The following is a 15243-nucleotide window of genomic DNA, read 5'->3' on the forward strand; positions in this document are numbered from 1 at the left end:
AGAAAGGGGAGAAGAAATATGCCAACCTCCCCACCTCCACATTTAAAAAATCTGAGCTATAATTCACATAAAATTTTACATAACATAAAATTCACCATTTTAAAATGTACAATTCAGTGGTTATAATATAGTCACAGGTTGTGCAACATCACCATTATCCAATTCCAGAATGTCTTCATCGCCCCAAAAAGTAATCCCATACCCATAGGCAGTCACTGCCCATTGTCTTCTTCCTCCACCCCCTGGCAAGTACTAGTCTATTTTCTATCTCTGTGGGTTTGTCAATTCTAGACATTTTTTCATAGGAATAGAATCATACAGTATATGGCCTTTTGTGTCTTTTTTCCTTCACTTAGCATAATGTTTCCAAGTTCATCCATATTATAGTATGTATCACTACTTCATTCCTTTTTTTCTTTTTTTTTTCTTTTGCAGTACACGGACCTCTCACTGTTGTGGCCTCTCCCATTGTGGAGCACAGGTTCCGGATGCGCAGGCTCAGAGGCCATGGCTCACGGGTCTAGCTGCTCCATGGCATATGGGATCTTCCCGGACTGGGGCACGAACCTGTGTCCCCTGCATCGGCAGGCGGACTCTCAACCACTGCGCCACCAGGGAAGCCCTACTTCATTCCTTTTTAAGGATGAATAATATTCCAATGTATGGGTATACCACATTTGTTTATCCATTCATCAATTGGTGAGTATTTGGGTTGTTTTCACTGATTTCCTGCTTGTACAGAGCCTCAAGGTCAGCCAGGGCCTTCTCAGGTCTTTTGTAAACATGGGCATAGCCCTGGGCTTAGGCTTGGCCTTCCAGATTTCCAGGACTAAGTTGAAGCCTTTACAAGCCCCTTTAGACAACTCATTGTCTAGCTTTTCTTTTTAATCCTTTTGATTGTCTGTTGCTTTCCCCACATTGCCTTGGACAGTATATTAAAACACTACCAGATACATGATTTAAAAAAAATGTCCCTATCCCCAGGGGCTTTCAGCACTATGCAAGTTCTGAGACAGGTGAAATAAAGACTTTTGAGTGAAAATGAAGCTTTCTGATTGGATCTACTAGAGAACCATGAGATAGGTCAAATGATTGCTCTTTGGGAATGAGTCTTTGAAAGAGCTCCAGCTTCATTCTGCTCTGTCAGGTGCCAGGAATGCAGGATGTTATTTTTCAAGGCTACCTCTAAGCTGGGGGAGTGGGGATGGGACCAGGGTCAAAGTTGCTGCTTTTACAGAGATTCAGCTGTTTTTCTTGAGTGAAAGCTACTGGATTGCTACAAGTCTTTGATTAATTTCTAGAATTCTGAAAAATTGATTCTGACAGTTGCAATTTTGGGGGCGGGTTGCTCTTATGGAGGGGAAATTTTTTGGAAGTCCTTACTCTACCATTTTGCTGCCATCACCTCTTGCCCTTACTTTTAAATAACTTGTCAGTGTCTTCCATTGGCTAAACCCAAAACATCTAAAACCAGCTGCCAAGGGAACATGGATAAAGAAATCTGTGGGGATCAGATGACCAGAGAGCAGGACAGGGCATAGATGGCAGAAAATGGAATGGAGCAGGGGTGAGTGGTCAATAATTGGCCCATCCTAGAAGAATAATCAGGCTTCAGTACAGTACCTTGTATTGAAGTGGTCCATGGGAAACTATCTAGGCCTCAATAGAAGAAATCAAGTTTTCTTTTTTGATACATATAAGTCAAACAGAAATAAAGAAATAATTTTGGCCAAGAAAACTTTGAGACTTTGGGAGAATAATATGGCCCTAGTTTCAGCATCTTCTTATAGCCTTTGGACCCACTGTTTAACCCAATATACTTACTATGCTCTAAGGAAAACTTTTTTCAAAAGAGCATTCTTTTCAGGAAGACTGGGTGAAGAGTTTCCTTCTCTTAGTCTTCCATCTCTCATATCATCAGATCTTGAAAGAAACACGAAAGAAAAACACACAACGAAAGTCTGCGTGATAGGCACATTTTCCTTCTCTTGCAGAGCTTTAAGATGGACATTTAAAATATGTTCATTTTGCAGTCATCTTAGAAAACTCCTTTTATCTTCAGCAGGCCTGAAGAATAGCTTGACACCATCTTATGTAAAGCAATTCCTAACAGAATTGAAGGCCATTATGAAATGTGTGGGTCTCCCATTAAATACTTTTCTCATAAAACCAATGTGCCCATAGGTGGAAAACGTCCCGCTTAGCAGGAGGGGAAACTTTGATGTGGTCTGCGAATTTATCAGTTTCCAGAAAATAATCACTAAGGTACCACTTATCCAAACCCTTTAATCTCCCTGTGCTGCTAGAATTCCATTGCCTCCTCTCTGCTTCCTGAGGCAGGTGCGTGTGACAACGCTCATCATTTAGGTAGTAAGGCTCAAGCAGTTATTTTATATTCTGTGACTTGTCAAAGGTTCCTGAGTGGAGACTATATCGCTCTGTATTTGTCGCAAAAGAGAAATACAAAGACCCTGTTTGATAAGGGCTGGGAATGCTGTCTGTTGATCCACAGGTGTCTAGAACTCCTACTGGAGTCCCTGGATCATCCAACCACATATGTTCTGTTCCTACTATATATGCTGCTGTAAGGGATCTTATGAAGAAACTAGGCTCCAGGCAGAGTTGCACAAGAAGGCAAATGATGACGTGGATGAGGTGGTATACTAGTGATGCAAGCACAGGTTGTGGCAGGATTTGATCCTGGGCTCCTAAGCAAAACTATGAAATTTCTCCTTATGCAGAGTTTCTCATCCTTTCTTCCATTTCCCTTTGCTCTGCCTCCCCACTCTCATTTGGCATCCTGACTTCCTGGAATTTCAACAATAAATGCCCACTTGAATTTGCTTTCATAGTGTTCATTTAAACAAGGAGGCCATTGGACTGAGGTGGCTTTATTGCCTTAGTAGCCTGTGTAAGCAAACTGAAGTCTGTAATGCCTCAAGATTATGAAATTGAAGCTTAAGGACAACCAATCACAAGTAGTCAACTAAGCTTTCCCAAATGATGCAACCACTTATGCTACAGCCAATCAAATAATTTCCTTGCTTTGCCACTGTGTCTTCTCTATGAAAGTCTTTCCCTAGCTCCTGCTTTTGGAGCATTTCTAATCACTTCTGGTTGCCCAAATTGAATCAGTTATTGCTCAAATAAACTCTTAAAAATGCAATGTCCTTCAATTTATCATTTAACACCAGCATAACTATGTTCCAAAATTTTCCCCTTTCCTTCTAGCCATTAAAATCTACCTATCTCATGTCCTTATAGCATCAGAAAGCTTGGCTGGCATACTAATATATGTCAAGGTGGCAATCACTGAAAGAGATTATTATTTCTTCTAGGTAACATATTTGATTTTTAATAATAACTTTCGATTTTTAACTTGAAAAGACAACTAATGAAATCTTCCAGAAAAACAGCAAGGTATGCGAGCTAGATATTTTATAACTACCATTCTACTACCTTCCACTCTGTACCAACTCTACACTAGACACTTTAAATAAATAGACCATTCAGTCTTCATGATAACACCGAGGAAGTTATTATTATTCCTAGTTTGTAGGTGATAAACCTTGTTGCTCATAAAGATGAGTGACATAGGTAGTAAAAGGTAGAGGTGTGATTTGGACCCAGGTCAATCTGGGTCCTTTAGTACCCCTCCTATGACAGCTCTCCTGGCTGAATTCAGACTAATCAACTCATGTGAGGACAATGTGTTGGGAATTTGTGTACTTGGTGTCATTTTATCTCATTTTCATTCTAGTCAAATGGGTAGTCTCTTCCAACTCAGGAACTTCCTTCTTTAATCTAATTTTTATTTATCTTTCTGGAGTTCAAATTATTATTATTTTTTTTTCCATTTTGGTACTGAATTAGCAAGAGAAACCTCAGCCCTTTCTCTTTTGATGGTGTAAGTTACTCAGAGACCAAGGAGGGATGATAAAAACTACTGTCCTTCTGGAAATTGTACTTTCACGAGTCTTGAAATTAGTGAATGTTTAATAACTTGGTAGCTCAGAGTAGGGTTCTGGATGAAATGAAGGGGCATAAATAACACAGTAGTCTCAGTGGAAAGGTGGAAAAACACCTTCAGGACCTTCTTTTCTCCTCCAAATGTTGTGAGTTGTGGGACTCACGGGAAAGACACGGTGTGCCTTGAGGGATGAGGGGGAAATGTGAGCTCCAGGAACGATGTTTATGAGCACTCTGATTTTAATGAAACACCATATTGGGAATGTCATAGGCACAGGTCAGGAAATTCTAAGGCCTGGCTTATAGTACAGGGAGGAAAGCTAACTCCTGACTACTTGTGAACAGGGTATCTGTGAACAGGTCAAGACCACCTGGCTTCTTCTCCTACCATGTATCCAGTTGGGCAAGAAAACAGGGAGAGGTGAGCTAGAAATAAATTGTTCTCTGTCTCTGTCTCTCACATATTAGTGAGATTCAGGCCCAGGCAAAGAAGAGATTACGTGTTTGAATTTACCTGTGATTGTTACAGAGGAATCAAAAGCCAAAGCTGGATAATAATTACTTGCATGTTAGTTACTATTCTTCCTTCATCTACTACCAACTGATGTAGATAATTAAGTTAGTCAAAAGTGATCTTAATTTCCACATTACATTTGAAGTAGTCTAAAGATAAAACTCTGGGTGAGCATATGGATTGTATGAACTTCAGTCATATTTCGCAAATGTCCCCATAATTTGTGTCAGTAGTGTATAGGTTATCATACTCTGTTTACCTTTACAGGATTTTATTTCCTGATATTATTCTCTTTTCCATCATTCTCCACTACTCTTTATAAATGAACAGTATCTCCTATACATTTAGACTATAACAGAGGGGAAGAGAACCACTTAGAGATCCAGAGCAGGGAGAGGCTGGCCACTGGTGAGGATATCAGGACCCAGTGCCAGAGACCCACACAGTGCTCAGCGCATAGCTGGAGTTGGCTCTCAGTCCATATTTGTTGACTTTTCAAAAATGGTGGTCCCTGGATTTCAGGTTATTGGCAAAAACTAAATACAAGGCGTGGCAATGTGTTGACCAAAGTTAGAATTTGTTGGCTGTGGCAAAATCTGAGAGCAAAATCGAAATCCCATCTTGCTCTCCCAACTAAAGCCACTGAAAATAGTTCCTCATTGTGGTTTCTGAGATTCAAAGAACAGACGGCTCCAAGTGGTTTATTACACAAGTTTCAGAAGGTTCATGGGCATCCAATGGTTCCCACTAAGCTGGATTTTGATGGGTTAAATGTAAGTGAATCAGGAGCATAAGGATTAAATTTCTTCTCCAATACACATGGGTTTTAAATGAAGGGAAAAAGGTGCTTGGGGCACAATGCATTTATTTGCCAAGCCCCAAACATTCAAAAAATAGTTCAAGATGTCTCAGTAAATCCAACCAGCTGCCCAATCCCCGTCTCCCTTGAGTGCTTGTCTACATATACATGCTGATAGGTACACAGAGAGCAATGCCCAATCCCCTGGAATGCAAGTTTTAGATCTTCTAGTCTCTGGTACGGATAACTCAAAATTTCCAGATGGCCTAGTGGTAGAGTTTTAGCATTCTTTTCCCCAAAATATGATACAAAACTTCCCCAATCCATTTCCCCTCATCCAATGTCTGCTCAAACACATGTAGTCAGAGGTGAAAAGAGTTTGTATTTACCAAGAACCAATGTCTTAAATATTTAGATCAAATGCATTTACTTTGTCTCCTGTTTACATGTGGTAGTATACTAATGATTATTTATTGGTCTGAGGTGAGACCAACAAATGGTGAAAACATGGCTCAATTTCCCTGGATCTAAACCTAAATCTAAATCAGTTTAATCACAGAGGTTAAAGCAAGAGGGAGACAGATGGATATAAGTTGGAGGCTACTTCAGGCATCTGGTAGTAAAGAAATGGGAGAGAGGATAAGAACTAGAGGGAAGATGAAGTCCAAGAAAACTGCTGACTCTACATGTCCTGTGACAACCAGATGGGAACAAATGGTTCCACCAATCTAATTTATTTTGGCCAGTTTACATGATGAAAAGTAAGGATGGGAATTTATTGTTCCTTTTCACAGATGGATTGGATTGTCTTAGGTTAAAATTGGTGTATTGCAACAACACACTGATCACTGATCACATTTGAATCTACTGTGGTCATGCCCGGTCACCCACTGTGGTGTTGGCACAGTTTAGCTATACAATGGATACGGGGCAGGGGATGAAGGAGTGAGAAGATGTTTCCAAGTTATAAGCCTGCTATTGGGCAGACTGAGGTGTCATTGCTGAAGAGATGGTGCCTTGAAGACAATATCAGCAGTGCATATTTATTTTGGACTTGTATGAACTCTGGTGCTAGTTTAAAAACTGTTGTAATTTAAATCTTATAAATAGATGATGTTGTCCTAAATCTCTATTCCGCTTTCTAAGAAAAGTGCAGCCTCCTTGTTATGGTTATGTTAGTACAGAGAAAACCCTAGCAAGTTAAAATTTTATGGTCACTTCCATTCCTAACTTCTTACTTCCCCTGTATTCTTATTCCTCTCTGTTCCTTGGGATTTCCTATACCTTTATCCATTCATTGAAACATGGAACTACACTTCTTTCTTTAATTTTAATAACAATGACAAAATATTCATATTAGGTCTTCATTGCTCCCCTCCCCCAAATCCAGAGATTTCCATAAAATCTTCTACATATACAGAGTGTTTGAAGATACTTCTGTGTTGTTAATGTTCAGGTCTAAGTTTTCCTTTACAAGTCAAAGACTCAGTCATCACTTTAAAATGACTACTCGAATAAGAAATGATTGACTTCCTTGATGAGATGCCATTTTATTCCTGAGTCTCTCTCCAAATAGGGAAAAAAGAGTGAGGTTACCATTGTTCCAGTTATAGAAATTAAAGCAGAGGGATATGTACTGAACCTGAGCAATGCTGTGGTTAATGGGTGAAGTTAAGAAGAGAAACTGGGGAAATTGAAGGATATCAGAGAAAGGAGAAGAGAAATAGGAAAAAGTAATATGAGAGGTTAGGATGGAATAACTTTCAAGTGAGAAACAGGACAGCAGGCATTTTGACTAAAAAACGGCATAAGAAAAAGAGGACTCAGGTCTTAGGTAGGTGTACAAATGGCTGCACAGCTGACAGCACACCTTGCTTTCCAATGAATAGAGGTGTACTTGGGAGAGGCCAAAGCTGGGGGGTGATAAGTGAGCTTCCAGAAAATTCATAGGTGAAAAGTGATTGTTAAAACATCCCTGCATTCCGGATGGTAAACTTGATAGTGAATTTGTTAGGTCAGAGAATGATACCAAACTAAGAGGTTGGAAAAAAGCAAAGGTAACAGGAATAGTTACCTGTTACCCTAATTTCTCCTCTTGCAATCAAAGTGCAATGACAAAGCATTCATGAGGCTGCAAAGCGTGGTGAACATGTGCTAGGACCAGAGGCTATGCCAGGTGCTTTCAAAAGTGGTATTTTATCTCATGCTCAAAACAAGTCAATGAGAAAGGTGTGATGATTTTTTTCAATTGACAGTTGAGGAAGCTGAGGTTTGAAAGGATGTGACTTGCCCAAGATAACACAGGTCATCGGAGCTGGACTTGGAATGTAGAGTTCCAAGTGTTCATTTCATGTTCCTCTACCATGCAGCACTCCCACTATTTCATGGGAAGGACATTTCTGTGGTGCTACTAGAGAAGAATGATCTTTTAAAGGACAGAGAAAGTCAGAGGACTGGTCGTCTGTCCCTTCCTTTAGCTGTTCAGGGCTGTTGATTCTCTCAGGACCATACTTCTGAGTTTTATTACTGGTTCTGATACTGTCCAGCTGTGCAACCATAGACAATCATGTAGCCATTGAGGTGTGAGTCTCCTGGTTTTTAAACTGAAAGAACTGGGTGGTATATTGAGCCCTGGACACTCTGACATTCATGTCTGCAAGGATCTTGGGATTTGCTGCTCATCCACCAGCTTTGAATCTATGGAGTTTCAGAGGCAACAAAAGAGAATGGGAAGGAAAAGAGCACAGACTTCTTCCTGGAATAACTGGGCCATAAATTGGGTCCTGTCTCTGACCTTATCACCATTCCTTGCTGGCTCTTTGTTTTTTGTCTTTAATTTATTTTATTTTTTAAAGTTTTTTTCTTTTTTTAAAAATGAAGTATAATTGATTTACAATTATATAATTGTAATATATAAATTACAATTATATATTTTGGGTGTATAGCAAAGTGATTCAGAATATATAAAAGAATATATTCTTTTTCAGATTCTTTTCCTTTATAGTTTATTACAAGATATTGAATATAGTTCTTTGTGCTATACAGTAGGTCCTTGTTGTTTCTCTACTTTATATCTAGTAGTGTGTATCTGTTAATCCCAAACTCCTAATTTATCCCTCCTCCTCCTTTCCCCTTTGGTAACCATAAGTTTGTTTTCTATATCTGTGAGTCTATTCCTGTTTTGTAAATAAGTTCATTTGTATCATTTTTTTAGATTCCACATATAAGTGATACCATAAGATGTTTGCCTTTATCTGACTTACTTCACTTAGTATGATAATCTCTAGGTCCATCCATGTTGCTGCAAATGGCCTTATTTCATTATTTTTTATGGCTGAGTAATATTCCATTGTATATATATATACCACATCTTCTTTATCCATTCATCTGTGGATGGACATTTAGGTTGTTTCCATGTCTTGGCTATTGTAAATAGTGCTGCTATGAACATTGGGGTGCATGTGTCTTTTCAAATTAGAGTTTTTGTTTTTTTCTGATATATGCCCAGGAGTGGGATTGCTGAATCATATGGTAACTCTATTTTCATTTTTTTAAAGTAATTCCATGCTGGTCCCCATAGTGGCTGCATCAATTTACATTCCTACCAACAGTATAGGAGGATTCCCTTTTCTCCACACCCTCTCCAGCATTTATTATTAGTAGATTTTCTGACAATGGTCATTCCAACTGGTGTGAGGTGATACTTCATTACAGTTTTGAGTTGCATTTCTCTATTAATTAAACTTACTGCCTCTTTGATTCTCCAAATGCCCACTGTGAGTCTATACCCAGAATTCCTCATTGTCAGTGACCACTCAACCAATTGTTTCAAAAGTTTGTCAACATGGGTTTAAAATGTTACCTTTTCCCTGGAGTGTTTACTGTTTAATAATTGACTCTAGTAAGTAGAAATTAAAGATTAAAAAAAAGCCAATGGATTTAAAAAGTGCTAGTTTAAAATGCTAGTACTTTCATTACTGTGTTTAATAATGGCATAGAAGAGATGGTTGCAAGAGATGTAGTAATTGGAAAGAGACTGCCATGATCACACCCAAGTCTGAATCAGAGGAGGAGAAAGGAGCTCAGGAACATGCCTGGAGAAGCTTCCAATGAGCAGTTGGATGGACTACAGCTTTGGGGCCCATGGACTGTTGCTCGTGCCTATCCTGTCTTGTGCATTTCTCTTCTGCTTCAGCACCGGGCAGGTATTTTGAACCAAAAGGTTCAGATCTTAATTGTATGACTTACTATTTGTATAATCTTTGCAAGTTACTTTGCCTCTTTCAGCTTTAGTGCTCTCAAATGTGTCAAATGGGAATTGTTTTGAGGAGTAAGTCAGATGACTTTTTAAAGCTCCCAGCATAGTGTCTGCCATGTTCAAGGCACGCAGGGGAGTGGTTAAGAGCATGAAACCTGGAACTAGACAGTCTGAGTGAGTCTGGGCTCCTTCATTTACTAGCTAAGTGAATGTGAGCAGGTTACTTAACTTTCCCATGCCTCAGTTTCCTAGTCTGCAAAGTGCTGCTGGTAAAGACATCCACCCCACGAAGCTGTCAAGAGTAAATGAGTTAAAATGTGGTTAGGACAGTGCCTGGTTCCTAGTGAGTGGTGGACAAGTGTTTGCTCTCATTGCTGTCCTTTTGCAGTTTTCATCTGCAATCAGAAAAACCACTGGTCAGTTAGTTCTCACTCGTGTCTAACCTACACTCAACCTCTTATAGGCAAAGCCCATTTCATTTGTTCCATTGGTACAACAGAGATGAACAATGACCGGATGACTTGAGGGCTCACGTCTTCACAGTTCCGAGTCAGGAAAAAGGCTCTAAGCTCTTTGCTGGAGTGACTGTGGGTGACTCACAGTGTGTAAGAGCTCAAGTAGTCCCCATCCCCCAGTGCGCCGCAGAGAGGGAAACTCCAGGGGTTCTGCCACACTCTGGGTTTGCAGTTTGCCTCCTCAGAAAGCCCTGTGGATTTAAATTACAGCTCTGCAGCTGGCACACATCTCCTAGGGCATCCTTCAGATACCCGCTGAGCAGTAGGGGGTCTGAGCTGGGAGAACATGGATAAAATCTGCCGGTTAGCAGCTTTGAGGAGCCAGACAACACCCAGAGGGGGGCCGGTCTGAAGCCCAGAGACCCTCCCCTCCCCCCCGCCCCCAGGACGCCAAATAGCCAAGTAGTGAATTACTCACAAATATGAGTAGGGGGTGGGAGGCAGAATAAACCACAGTTGAACCTGTAAACCTTCCCTGCCAACCTCCCATCATCACAGAGAACCAAGCAGCGCGGCTGGCTCTGTGCAAGGCGAGCGCGGCACGCGTGTGTGCAGGCATGCACACGCATGCCCACGCGTACGCGCGCACAGTCATCTGTGGTGACCTCCACGGAAAACTCCTTCGCCATCCTTCCCATCCACAGTGTCGGAGCAATTAGGTTGGACTCGGGCAGAATGATTCATGCTTCAACAAATTCAATTTCAACAAAACATAATTATGGTGAGTCACCTAATCGCAGCTGTAATCACGGCCGGCCCCTCCAGAAGTCAAAACAGTTGAGGGCATTCAGCAAGGGCGTCTGTTCCCTCATTACAGCTGAAGCCTCCAGCTTTTGCCAAGCAGCCATATTTGGGACTCCGGTTCCTTTATAATTTTTAAAATTACATTATATTTCAGACTTACGAAAAGGTGCAATGCATACCAGAGTGAATACCCTTATGTGCACCAATCAACCTGAAAAGAAAACGTTACAAATATGCTTGATCCCATCCCCCCGTTTCTCAGTAGAGACAACGGTATTTGGTTTTGGTATTTATCATTCCCATCTCCGCCTTTATATATCCACTCTCCATGTATCCTTAAAGTTATGTTGCATTGTTTTCATATATTAAGTGTTAAAAAAATGGCATCATTTGTGTATCCTTCTGCAACTTGGTTTCTTTGTTTAACTTTTTGATATTTATTTGTATTGAACATATATCTCCTGTACTGTCCTATTAACAGCTGTTTAGATTTCCATATATGTATATATCAAAACATGTTTTTTATCCATGCTCCTCTTGATGGACATTTAGCTTGTTTCCAACATTTTCTGTTACAAATGAAACTTGCATGAACATCCTTATACACATTTCCTGTGAACACACGTGAGTTTCTCTAAACAAATACCTACCAGTGGAGTTACTGGATATCTGCTTTGTCAACTTTACTAGATGCTGTCAAATTGCCTCTAAAGTGTTTGTACCAATTTGCAGATCCACTAGAAGTTTATAAGAATTTCTCTTTTTCATGTATTCTCACCAATATTTATTATTGTTAGGCTTTTAATTTTTGCCTCTTTGATAAATTTGGAATGTTTCCTCATGTAATTTTAATTTATATTTCCTAAAGATCAAGCATCCTAATCATAGGATTAGGAATTGTTCAGATTTTCTCTTTTGTGAATTGTCTGTTAGTGTATTTTGCCACTTGTTGATTGTTTTCCTTTTGGGGTGGTTTTGATGGTTCATCAAATCTATTTCAAACCTGGCAATTCATTAGTTCTGTTTCTGTACCAATTTTAATAAGTTATATTTTTCAAGAAATTATTTCTTTCATCTAAGTTGTAAACTATGATGATACAAAGTTGTTCCAAAATTCACTTATTATTCTTTTAATGTCATAGGATTAGTGGTGATAACCCTTGTTTTATTCCCGACATTGTATTCTCTCTCTCTCTCTCTCTCTCTCCCTTTCTGTCTGTTTTTTGGATAAGTTTAACTAGGAGTTTGTAATTCTTTTCCCAAAGAACCAGCTTTGACTTTGTTAATTTTATCTATAAACTATCTGTTTCCAATTTCATTGATTTCTGTTCTCATCTTTATTTCATTCCTTCTACTCACTGTGGGCTTCATTTTTCTTTTTAGAGCTTGTTAAGGTAGATTAGGTGATTGTTTTTGGACCTTCTTTTGCGCTTAAAATTGTGTTTCCCTTCTTTTTTTTAATTTTAAAATTTAGAAAATTTTTGACTGTATTGGGTCTTTGTTGCTGCGTGCGGGCTTTCTCTAGTTGCGGTGAACAGGGGCTACTCTTTGTTGCTGTGTGTAATTTTTTCATTGGGGTGGCTTCCCTTGTTGCGGAGCAGGGCTCTAGGCACGCAGGCTTCAGTACTTGTTCCGCGCAGGCTTAGTTGTGGCTCGCAGGCTCTAGAGTGCAGGCTCAGGAGTTGTGGCACATGAGCTTAGTTGCTCCATTGCATGTGGGATTTTTCCAGATGAGGGATCAAACCCGTGTCCCCTGAATTGGCGGGCGGATTCTTAACCACTGCAGTACCAGGGGAGTCCTAAAGCTGTGTTTCCCTTTAAGCACTACTTTAGTGCAATCTTACAAATTTTCATATTGTATTTTCTTTATCATTCAGTTCAAAAGTATTTTCTAATTTCCTTTGTGGTTTTGTCTTTGACCCATAAATTATTTAGAGTATGTCATTTAATTTCTGAATAATTGGATTTTCCTAGATACATTATTGATAAATTCTCTTGTGATTATAGGACACACTCTACATGATTTCAGTTCTTTTGAACTTATTGACACGTCTTATCGTATGGTATATGTTCTATCTTGGTGAATGTACTATGTGTGCTTAAAAAGAATGTGTATTTGGATAGAATTTTATCAATGTCTGTTAGATCAGAAGGGTTAATAGTAATGTTTAGATCTTCTGGTTGTTCTATCATTGATGACAGAGAGGTGTTAAAACCTACTATAATTGTGAAATTGTCCTTTTTTTCCCTCTATTTCTGTCAAGGATTGATTCACGTGCTTCTCCTATTAGGGGCAAACACATTTATAATTATTGTCTTCCTGGTGAGTTGTCCCTTCTAAAAATTATCTTTGGTTATACTCTTTGTCCTGAAGTCTATTTTTAAAATTTGATACTAATATAGTCACTCCAGTCTTATGCTTACTGTTTGCAGGGTATAACTTTTCCAACCATTTACTTTCAAACTACATGTATCTTTATATTTAAAGTGCATCTCTTGGAGGCAGTACACCTGAGTCTTGCTTTTTTAAGATCTATTCTGGCAATCTCTCCCTTTTAACGCTTAGACCACTAACATTTAATGTAATTAGTGATCGGGTGGAATTTAGGTCTACTATTTCTTTATATTACTGTTTGTTTTTTGCTGCTCTGTTATCATGTCCTGCCTTGTTTTTATTTATTTATTTAACATCTCCATGACATATTTATTTTATAACTGGAAGTTTGTACTTTTTGACTTCCTTTACCCATTTTGCCCATCCCCCACCCCCCACCTTTGGCAGCCACCAATCTGTTCTCTGTACTATGAGCTTGCTTTGTTTTTTTAAAACTTTCAGATATGAGTGAGACCATACAGTATTTGTCTTCCTCTGTCTGACTTATTTCACTTAGCAGAATGCCCTCTGGGTCCATCCGTGTTGTCGCAAATTCCTGCCTTGTTTAAGATTGAGTATTTTTAGTATTCTATTTTAATTTATATGTTGGCATAAAACTATACATTATTGTATTATTTTAGTGGTTGTTTAATATATTTGTAAATTATATAAATCCACAGTCTACTAAGAGTATTACCACTCATTTAAAACATAGATACCCACCATCCTTTATATTACAGTTGTCATATGTTTACAAACATTGAAAATTCCACCAATATAAAAATTTTTAGTTTAAGCAACTATATGTATTTTAAAGAGCTTAAGAGGAAAGAAAGTAATGTTTCCTATTTATCCAGATGTAGTGGCTTTTTGGTGTGTCAACTTGGGTGGGTTGATCTACAGTTCCAGCTATTCAGTCAAACACTGATCTAGGTGCTGCTGTGAAGAGATTTTGTAGATGTAACTAAAGTCCTCAATTATTACCAGTTGACTTTAATCAAAAGGAATATAATCCTAGGTTAGACCTTTAAAACAGGGCTTAGGCTTTCCCTGAGCTCAGAGACTCCAAACCTGTGAGGTTCTAACTTACTCATTATCTTCCCTTCTTGATCACCTGCCCTCACCAGACCCCGTAATTGTATAAGCCAATTCTTTGTAATAACCCTTTCTCTCCCTCTTCTCTCTCTCTTTCTTTTATTCTCTCTCTCCCTGTCTATCTCCATCTCCATCTCATCTCTATCTCTGTCTCTATTCTATCTCTCTATCTATATACGTCTCAGGTTGAACCACGAGTTATATACCAGATATTTACATTTACCATTCTGATACTCCATCCTTTCCTGAAGATGCAGTTTTACTCTAGTACCATGTTCTTGCAGCCTGAGGAACTTCCTTCAGCATTTTTTGTTGTGCAGGACTGTTAGCAGTGATTCTTTTAGATTTTCTTTATTTGAAATGTCTTTATTTTACCTTTACTTCTGAAGAATATTTTGCTGGATATAAAATTCTGGGTTGGTAGCTTTTTTTTTTCTTTCAGCACTTTAAAGAATGTTATTCCACTGTGGTCTCAACCTCCGTGGTTCTTGATGAGAAATCCATTGTCATTTGAATCATTGTTCTCTGGTATGTGATGTGTCATTTTTTTCTAACTGCTTTCAAGATTTGTTCTTTATTCATAGCTTTCAGCAGTTTGATTGCAATGTGTATAGTCAGGGATTTATTTGAGTTTATCAAATTTATGATTGGGGTTTGCTGAGCTGCTTTGTCTTTCACCAAATTTGGGAAGTTTTTGACGACTATTTCTTCGAATATTTATTTTGCCCTACTCTCTGTCTCCTTTCCGTCTGGGACTCTACATGGATGTTAGACATTTTGATGGTCATTTTTCTTTTGCCTAGTAATTTTTGGAGTTCTTTATACACCCTGGATGCTAATCTTCTGTTATATGTTTGCAAATATCTTCTGCCAGTCTATTGTGTATCTTTTTAATATATGTTTTGTATTTGTTTTAATATAGGTGAATTTATCAAGTCTCTTTAAAGTAGTTGCTTAAAATGTTTTTTCGTGTGT

General features: G+C 38.8%; 1 long non-coding RNA gene across 1 annotated transcript in view; it reads left to right on the forward strand.

Annotated features, from left to right (window-relative positions):
• Nucleotides 1–672: 672 nt before the first annotated feature.
• LOC132428014 (uncharacterized) overlaps nt 673–15243 on the forward strand; it is a 74884-nt gene continuing 60313 nt past the window's right edge. Inside the window, exons 1-2 of the long non-coding RNA XR_009520052.1 lie at nt 673–699; nt 2185–2265. This is a non-coding gene — a long non-coding RNA (uncharacterized lncRNA). The remainder of the gene's footprint in view (nt 700–2184; nt 2266–15243) is intronic.

Source organism: Delphinus delphis, chromosome 7 (genome assembly GCF_949987515.2).
Source record: "Delphinus delphis chromosome 7, mDelDel1.2, whole genome shotgun sequence".
In the NCBI taxonomy this organism is placed as follows: Eukaryota; Metazoa; Chordata; class Mammalia; order Artiodactyla; family Delphinidae; genus Delphinus; species Delphinus delphis.